This window comes from Pinus tabuliformis, chromosome J (assembly GCF_031772625.1).
Source record: "Pinus tabuliformis cultivar Carrire ecotype Pingquan chromosome J, CPIR1, whole genome shotgun sequence".
Taxonomy (NCBI): Eukaryota; Viridiplantae; Streptophyta; class Pinopsida; order Pinales; family Pinaceae; genus Pinus; species Pinus tabuliformis.
In genome coordinates this window covers 834,161,557-834,171,859 of record NC_142295.1, presented here as the reverse complement: position 1 = coordinate 834,171,859, position 10,303 = coordinate 834,161,557, and the positions used below count along the sequence as shown (strand labels likewise).

Genomic DNA, 10,303 nt, shown 5'->3' with positions numbered 1-10,303 from the left:
TTTGCTCGAGTTTTCTTCATGTCATCAACAATGTTATAATCCAGAGGTGGTAGACTCACCGAGGTGTCCGGGGTGGAACGGGTGTTCGTGTTGTTCGGTGGAGTGTTCTGCAATTTGCTTCTCATGGACGTACTCTGACCCACCACAGTCTTTTCGGACTTGTTTTTTGTTTGTTGCTTCGAGGCAGCCAGTGGATCGGTCTTCCTTATCAGTAGTGTGATCTTTTATTGCATCTCCTCAAGTGTGGGGGGAGCCCCTTTACTTCTAAGACTGTAATGGTCAGTTTGCTTCTAGGGCTGCTTCTCGGTGTTCGTCTTTGCCATTGTTTGCGAGCACTGATACGTGTTCACCACATGCTCAGAGCTTGATGGCTCATCAGGTGCAACCTCTGCATCGTTATACGTGTCTTCCGATTTCTCCTACATATCACTTCCTGCCTTGAGTGTACGACTATAAAAAGTATTTGTGACTCGCTTCCAGCCTGGGCAAGAGTTCTCAGGATGATGTTCTTCGTGGAAAGAACAGAATTTCAGATTTACACACCGTTCGAGCTGGAACACAGGCTTCTGCGCAGTTTTTGGAATGAACTGGTCACTACTTGATGAGCCAGTTGATGAACTGCTTGCCTATCTCTGTTTGGGCGGGTGACTTCTTGCAAATGTGTCTGATTTGTGTTGTTTGAGTCCAGACATTTCAGTGGACAAGCTCTTGACAAGACGAGTGAGGGTCTCAATGTCAGTTGCTTCCTTGTCTCTACCCTTGCTCGTCATTGCTTGGGACTGCCTACTCGCATCCTTGGAGTCCTTCGTCGATTGATCATCCTTGATGACTCCAACTGCACGCAGGTCTTTCTCAACACTGATAGCCTCTTCACAATTTTCCAATAGTGTTGGTCTCGCAACTCGCTTGACGAACTACGCAATGCTGGTTGGTAGTGCAGACGTGTAGTAATCAATGGTGATGGAGTCATGAGGCTTAGTGTCTGTTGGGAACCTATTCAGTATACACGTGAACCTCTGATTGAAATCACTCACTTTCTCTTTTCCCTCCATCTTGAGGCTTCCCAATTCTTTGAGTAGCATGGTTAGGGTCTTGTCATCAACAAACTTTTCAAGGAACATACGTTTGAAAGAACCCCAGTTCTGTATAGAGTTGGGTGGAAGGTTGTGATACCAAGCAACTGCCCGGCCGTCCAAGGTACATGGAAACAATCTACATGCTATGTCATCATAACGTACCTCAAGGGTCTGCAACTGTAGGTAGAAGTTGTCTAAGTGGTCTTCCACTTCCACTGCACTGTCAGGGTTAAAATTTATGTTCATTCTCTCCACTCGCTTCAACATCTTGTGCAGAACAACTGGGAGAGCCAATGGTCCCTGAGTCATCCTTTCAAGATTTGGGTTAGCCATCTCTTCGTCCTCTTCATACTCTTCCTCTCCTTTGGAGTTTGATGTGTCTGACTCTAAGTCTGTTGGTCCGTCTCCACCTCCGCCTCCTCCGCTGCCTTCCCCTCCGCCTCCTATACCCAAGTCTGATCCCGAGACCACAAGAGTTCCTTGTTCACTTTGCCAGAGGATGGGAGATTTATTTTCGTCTTTGATAGCTTCTCATAGACCTTCAAGTGTGGCAAGGGTTTCTTCTTCCACTGACGATACAACAACACTCGTAGGAGTGGCATTTGGCTTCCTCGTTGCACGTGGAATATGATGTTTGTCTGAGATCAATTCGACTGCTTTCGCGAACTGGTGAGTGATGGGGCGAACAGAGCGAAAGTGTTGATCTGAAGTCTCCTGCTCAACACTAGGAGGTGAGGAGTAACCAACCGCTAAGTCACATGTAGGTGAGAGAGAGCGCGAGTTACTGCCTTGACCAAATGTTTGTTGAATGAGTGTGAGGGGAATTTCAGCCATGTACAACTAGATGCCCTCTTTCTAGCACCAGAAATGTTGACGGTGTTGGACTCGCCAACATTCAAGGGATCACCCTGGTATGAAGTCCCAACTAGACCTCACACTGTTTGGTGTGGGAGTCCCATCCGGTATGATGGCCCGATTGCCATTGTCTTGAGGATTTGCCTCAACTCTTGCTTGTCAACACAAGAGAGTGGTTCACTTTGTCTTCGAGAAGTGAGGTTCGCGTGCCTGGTGAGTGTAAGTGTACTTGTGTCAATGGTTCTTTCACTGTGAGGGGAAAAAGGTGAAGGTGAGTTCCAGGTTGAAAGGGACCAGTCCCAACTCGGCTAGGAACACACAACACAAAGGACATAAACAACTTCCGACGGAGTAGTCCACTTGGATGAGACAATCACAACATACAAGGTAAGATAACACGTACATCACTCACGGATAAGTCCGATATGAGTGCAATGGTTGTTACGGCAAGGTTCATGTGAAAGGTCTGTCTGATGTCCGACAGAGCAGTTGACACGGACGGGACAAAATTAACAACATATACAACACATTTCCATTAATAGATTATGCATTACAACAAATGAATTAGTTTAGATGTAGAACACATGGTTAAAGCAACATGCATTACAAGTGTTAAAGATCAGTTTTACAACAAATACAATACATGTGTGAAAACGTGCTGGCCTGTTGATAGGCTTCGAAATTAAGTGAAAGTTCCAAGACGCATCGTTACACCATACATCACTAACCCTGTCAGTGGGGTGTGGGAGCCACTACATACTCCTCAAAGAAAAGATTACAGACTCTCTTGGCTATGTGGGAGGAGCTGAGGTGAAAAGTCCATTCATGTCCAAATGAGGGGGTATTTATAGCCAAGGTTGAAATTGACCCTTGTAGTTGTTCGACTACCACCATTCCACTTCCATGACTTTTCGACGTACATGACTCTATGTTCCACAAGTGGGTCTCTTGGAATTCCACGTTACATCACATTGATTGACAACAATCCCATAGTAGAGAGGTGGGCAACATGACTAATGACTTGACTTGACATGACATTGCTGGTATGTTCGTGTTGCTACTAGAGTGCATGTCGAGCTAGAGTGTTGATGAGTGATGGATGTCTTCATGGTGTACCATAGCTTCACCTCCGCATGCCGAAGTGCGCAGAGTCTTTGATGGTCCTTGGTTCGCTTGATGAAGCTTTAGCATGTTGTTCCTTACTTTCATGCTGGAAGGCTTGACAGGCTCACTCGTTCACGAAGGTGCATGTTCGTCGCGTTCGTTCGCTTCGCTCGTTCGTCCGTTGGTGAACTTGTCCATCTGCATGTGCTCCCTTCGTTCATCCCGTTCATCGCCTTGACATGTTTGTTGGTGTACTTGTACCTGCAGTCACTCATGACGAGACGACATCAAATCCAAAACCTCCTAGTCTACCATGACACATGATCATTCGAATGCAAGTGACCAGGAGAGGTAGCAGGGCTGTGATGTGGGATGATGGCTCCGGGCAACTGCTGATGAAAACTACGCAAGAGTCACTAAGAGATGGAGACAAGCGATTTGAGTCGATAGTGATTGACTGCAAGGTCTAGCTCAGTTGGGAGGCAAAATTGCGCAAATTTTGGGAGGAACAGTCCGGGCTGCTGGAAGGCAAGGTAAGCATGCTCTGTGCATTTTCTGGAACAAACAGTCAGCAGGGGCTAGACAACCAAATTTGCGCAATTTTCCAGAGGAACGGGCCGGGCTGCATGAGGGGTCAGTAGGTAGGGATTGCGCAATTTTCTGGGGAACTGCCAGTTGGCTACTGGAGTCATTGGCAACCAGATCTGTGCAATTCTCAGAGGGATTTCCAGTTGGCTGTTGGGGTCACTGGCAGCCAAACTTGCGCAATTCCCAGAGGGAACTGCCAGTTGGCTGCTCAGTCACTGGCAGCAGAAACTACACAATTCCTGGAGGGAACAAGCAGTCTGCTGCTGGGAGCTGCTGGCTAGGAAAATTGCATTAAGGCCGGGGGGCCGACTTGCTGATCATCTTTACACAATTCAGAGCTGAGATGACTGATGGGCAGTAGGAGGCCTTCTCATGAGCACAACGCAATTTCTGAGATGAACAACGGGTCGACTGTCTGGGTGGCTAGCATGAGTGTTGATTGAATTGCTTGCGGGCAGCGCAACTTGAAAGAACTAGCTTGGTGCTTTTGCGCTATTCTGGTTGACAGTCGATCATGTCGAAAGAAGGGTGATGGTCCGATTGTCAGTGAGGAGTCTAGTTGTCAAAACTTTAGCAAAAATGACTAAGTGTGTGAACAATCGAAAGATGCATAGGTGATCATAGAGACACACACTCACATGACTTGACGACGAAATGACCAAACCATCTGGACACACATGTTCAACATAACTGACCGATGGTGCAAGCAACAAGTGTGACACTCGTGATTGATCGTTCATGATCGTGACGACGCTTGCGCGATAGTGAATATAACTTCGTGTGTGAATGCGACATATGCCTTCATGGCGAACACAATAAACACATACGAAGCAAAAACTTTGAGCATAACCAGAAAACGCTCGCAAACATGACTTAGACATCAACATGCAGAGACTTGAGTGCAATAAACAAGCAAGGCGAATGTAAAGACTCACACGAGCTCACGGAGTGAACCCGAGTATGTGCAGTCATCAAGTGAATCTCTCCAAGGGAGGCTCCGAAGTTGGTGTAGACCAAAATTTTGGAGGGTGGTTGTAGCCGCTACAACACTCACCCAGTTCAAAATTTTGGGTTGGCTTAGATTTTCTTCTCATCAATAACTTTCAATTAACTATTCCTTTGATCAATTCTAGTACCTGGGTTGAGAGTTATTCCCTTTGGAATTTTAACCTGTTAATCCATGATTTTCACTCTTCATATTTTTTGTAGATTTCTTTGAAATTATCACGGGATTTTTGACTTTGACCCAAAATTTTATGTTTACCACTGTAATCTACTCGGAATTACCTTTCTTTTGACTGCTCACTGGGCGAAAAAATATGCCCTTACAAAGTTTTGCTTCTCTTTCTCCAAACTTTTAGTTGTTTTGAGCTCATCTTCCCTTTTAAAAATTTGGTGTTCTTGCAACCTCAAAGTCATTGAATAGGCCCATCCATGTCACTCATGAAATTGTAGGTCATATGATTAACGTGGCCTTTTGCCTCATTGTCCACCTCAGTGCCTATCCATGTCATTCGATGCTTCCTCGCTGGTCATTTCAGCCATTACATGATAGCATACGTGTTCAGGTCAACAGGCGCTTTCATGGACCATACACTGCATATGCTCTTGGGCTCTATATACACTTTCAATCGCATTTAATTAAAACTATAAAATATTAAATATTTATATATTAACCTCTCAGACCTTTCACATACTATCGTATCAACTATTGACACACACACACACACACACATATAGCGCACACACGTATAAATTTATTATTAAACAATACTCTTCATATATTATTAAACAACTCGCGTTTACAAATATGCCTGACGTGGCTACTTTCAGGTCCACCCCTAGCTACTCTTTCGTGCCCCGTGGAAACTAGTGATCCGCCCTATGAGGCCCCCCACATATTTCACACGCCCCACATATTCATGGCATATTATATATGTAACATACTAGCAATTTCACCTAAAGGGAACGCCGAATCCGTGCTTGCGGTGTGCAAATCCATGGACTTAGGTGACTGACAACGATATAACCATAAAAAAACATTGGTCGTCCACGTGTCAATAATTGAAATGGCTAGCAATAAAATTTGATACAAGTTAGTAATAAACATTGATATAGGTTATAGGTTGACATTTATAGTCAATATCCCTCAATCCTCACCGCATCGTTGGTCACATGAAACACAATTATTCAAGGCCCCAAACTCCGGATCCAACTCACGAGATAAGGTTGATTCCCTCTGTAACTGATCTCCAAACCCTGGTTCGTTTGAAACCCCAAAACCCATCCTCAATAACCCTGGTTCATCACTGTTCCTTGTTTAAGTGTCGCAAGTGAAACAAAAGATGACATGCAAACTGATCAAAATGAACCGGACAACTGCAAGCTTAAAAATATCTTGATAATCATGGAAAGAAGAAGTGTTTATTTATTGAAATGAATGCCATAACCCGACGCCAGGTATTTTCGCAAGATATCCAAATTTTTAGAAATAACATGATAGCATGACACATTACACTCCTGAATTTATGACACCAATCGATGTAAAGAGCTCTATTCAATATTTATCTTCAGGTTATTGAGAGTCTAGCCTCTGTGTAGTTTTAACAATATCCCAAAATGCGTTGAAACTGGTAGTCCAAATTGTGTTTCAAACTTGAGTTGTAGACACATTTGCTCTAGTTTTGGGAGGGAGAGAAGTTAGAGGTCCTCTCGTATTTAGTTGGTCAGAGTGTCTCGCTCGAATCTCCACTGCAGCTAAGCACCTGACCCAAAAAGGCCTCACGATCCAAATTTCCTGTAACTAAACAACATTCTTGCACTCCCTCCAAAACAAGCAATAATTTGATTGCCGGTTAGCGTTGAATGCCCGCCATACCGCCTCGTCTCTTGTTAACCTCGGGTGTGTGCAGGGTTTCATGCATGGTCATGGTGTTCGTCAGTTTAGAAGTAAATAAAATACTATTCACTCCCTCTGTACAAGAGCGAGCACTCGATGAGCAAAGAAAACTTGCGAATGAGAGAATTGCATTAGCGTCAACTGCCAAGAAGCTTAATCGAGATGTGCAAAGTTGGAAGCATAACGAAAAAAATTATGAAATCAATCATGAGGATGATGAAACACCTCAATATAAGGCGACAAAAAGCAAGACAACCCCACTACTGGGTACACAAATCTGCCGGTCAGTTCATCATTAAGAGGAGAAGAGGCCAGTAATGATGGACTAGCAAATCAAGCTGGAAATGGAACCATATAAACAAGCAATTCAGTTGAGAAAGAAGAGATTCATGGAGAGACTAATGCTTGAAGGCAAGGTTGGTAGAGGTTTTCATTGACACCCTATCTCACACCACAACGTACTCCAACACGAACACCAAAGATGATATTTGCAACTGGTTCATCTAAAAGATCGGTTATGTCTGTAGTAGGTTCACCAAAAAGATCATCTACTGCAGCGTCTGCAAGAGGACATTCTGTGTCAAGATCTCCCACAAGGCGTCCGCATGAAGGTGGAGTTTCATCAACCAACTCATCAGACAACTGCACCAAATTCGCCTCCAACACTTCTTGTGCATACTCCACGAGTGGATGGAAAGGAGTTCTTCCGTCAAGTTAGGATCCGATTATCATATGTACAATTTAGTGCATTCCTTGCCAACATTAAAGAGCTAAATTCTCATTGGCAAGCAGAGGGCAATGATAATGAGATGTATCACTGAGCTAACTCCCAACGCTGAGCACTACCTGTCTCCACCATAAATTCAATAGTCAACGCGTGACGATGCGCGACGATGAATTCCAATGAATTCTGATAGTCATTGTAATCATACAACCCAAGGGTATCTTGTGGTCCACCGCCAACCAACCAGGTGTTAAATTTGGATAAGTGGGAGGAGGAGGAAATTTAAGCTCGGTGATGAGCGAACAATGTTTGCACATAGAGAGCCCGCACAGAGAAAGCCTTCAGCATAATTACATAACGTAAGGTTTTGACGGCATAACATATTCGCAGGCCCCATCATTTGACGTGGTCTGCTATCGGGGTTTTGACCCTCTTAAAACCTTGCCCCTTCTGACATAGCTCGCCTCCGGAGCTTCATAGCTTGTCGCCCGCCGACTTGATCTTGTTTTTCCACCTCCCCCAACATTCTGTGATTCCGTGGCCCGTCTCCAAAGCATTGTTCCGATCTGCTTCCACAACGTCCATCGCAAGCTCAATATGGTGTTAGGAGATATCAAAACCAAAAATACGTCTCTACTGGAGCTCTCCCCTTTTTTATATCTACTATCTTCCCAATGTACAAATGGTAGAATTTTTAAAACTAATAGATGTTCAGTACACCAGCTAGTGCAAAATGGTATATATGTAACTATGATCTTTGATGAAATATATATAAAATAAAACGACCAGTAAAACAAAAGTATCCCTCTTACACGCCCTCTTGCATATATTGGATGTTTCTTAGAATAATGCGTGCAAATCCAATTGGCCATTAATGACAAAAAAAACACTTGAAATAGCCAAAATTATAATATGCAAAAATAATAGCTACTTTTTTTTTAAGAAAAAAAAAAACTCTTGTGTATTAATATTAAACAAATAGTACATATGTCATGTATCTTGATTACACGCTGCTTCTTCAGCGTACATTACCTCCAAAAAGGTAGTGATCTGTGTCTTTTATGCTAACATTATCTTCTAGTTCTATGTACATAAGTGCTTTAGTTCACTATCAATCCTACTTAGTCATATACTATTTAATGATAAAAAAGAAAACACAAAATGTATTCATCTTTTTACAGTAAAAAAAAAATCCCATGTGTCCATCATTACTCAGTATTGTCTTATAACTCTTCGAGAAGTTGATGCTTCCGGCATTTGTCTTAACCCCATGATCAAATGCTGTAAAAAAAAATTTACCAGGTTCTTTCCCAATACCTCTTTTGGATAGTAAATCTGCAGTCCAGTTCTGTTTTCTGTAGATGTGATCAATGTTGATGTGTTGGTATGTGCTTACCATCATCTTGATGCGCTTCATCCAATTATTCAAAATCGGAGGGTTGAATTTATTCTGTCTCTTAGTCCAGTCGATACTTCCTTTTGCATCCCCATGGACCTATAGACTCTCCAATCCCAAACATTTCCCTGCTATCAACACTCCCCATAGCACCACTATCTCTGCCTTACTGTTCGTGCCCTGTCCCCCTTCCCACCAAAAGTGATAGCTTTTTCCTGGCTTAGTGACTATGTAAACCCCACATCCACATTTCCTCCCACAACAAGCTCCATCGAAGAAACCCACTGGCAGTGTATGCCATATATTTTTCCAAATGATTCTTCTATGCTTGCTTGCAATATGATTTGGTCCAAGCTCCAAGAAGTAGACAACAATTTTTATTATGTCCTCCCTTACTGTCGGGTTCCTGTTCTAAAAAATGAGTGCATTTCTGCTCCGCCAAATGATCCATATGAGATATAGAGGGAGAAAACAAAATTTATCATGAGATTTAATTCACTTATGTATGCAACTTCTTAATGTAGTGAAATGCTTCATTGGTATGATGCCTAAGGTGTCCAATACCCCTTCCCAAACAACCATCACATATGGGCAATGTATAAATAAATGTGCATTATCCTCACTACTTTTCTTACAAAGGAGGCATATCCCCGACCCTATGTGTCCTATGTTAAGTAAATTATTCCATGTCAGTACTCTGTCCTTTATAGCCAACCAGCTGAAACACTTGATTTTGTTGGGGATATTCCCTTTCCAAATTTTTGAATCCAGGAGTTCCCCTGATGTCCCAATGCCTCCCTAGGGATGCCATTGTATATCTCTTTTACCAAAGGGTGCCCCTTTTTCATGCCCCCCCATGACAAATGATCTTGCTGATCATTTAGAGAGATGCCCGTGTTTCTCAGGTTGGTGATATAATCTTCCCATTCACCGACATCCCCCTCCGATAGTTGAATGTCCCTAGCACTTTTCCATGATTGGTGGTCTATGCACAATGCATCAAACTTATAAATCTTATTTAGGTAGATTAGCTCTCTGTTATGCAGGAGATTAAGAATTCCATATGATAGAGTGTGGTTCCCTCCCATACCTTTAATAGCATCCAGTCCAATCTTGATGATTGTCCCATCTCCAACCTCCTACCGAACTGATCCCATCATCCACTGGATGTTTTTTATCATACTCCTCCAGATGTATGATGAATTAGTCTTCCTCTTGGCCCCTCTCGAAATCCAAGCAGTGAAACACTGTCCATACATGTACTTTTTAGTGATGATCTTTGACCATATGCATGATCCACCCTCCACATGTTCTTTATGATTAGGGAACTATTGAAGGTGGCTAGATCAATAATACCCCATCCCCCTTCCTCTATGGGTCTAGAAATTTGTGACCATTTAACAAGGTGATACTTCCCTCGAGATAATTTCCCATTCCAAATGAATTGACCCATAATAGATTGGATCTTTTTAATGATCTTTCTTGGCAATTGGAAAAGGTGCATCTAGTATACCACAAGGTTTTGTAGAACAACTTTTAACATTATCATCCTACCTCCCATAGACAACCATCGATTTGTCCATCCATCTAGCTTCTTTTGGAACCTTATTACTAACCATTCCCAGTCCATGATGTTATAATGGTTGGGCTTCAGGATGAAA

General features: G+C 42.9%; 1 pseudogene; it reads left to right on the top strand.

Annotated features, from left to right (window-relative positions):
• The first annotated feature begins 6,551 nt into the window (after positions 1-6,551).
• Positions 6,552-7,343, top strand: LOC149229295 (uncharacterized; annotated as a pseudogene).
• Positions 7,344-10,303: the final 2,960 nt, after the last annotated feature.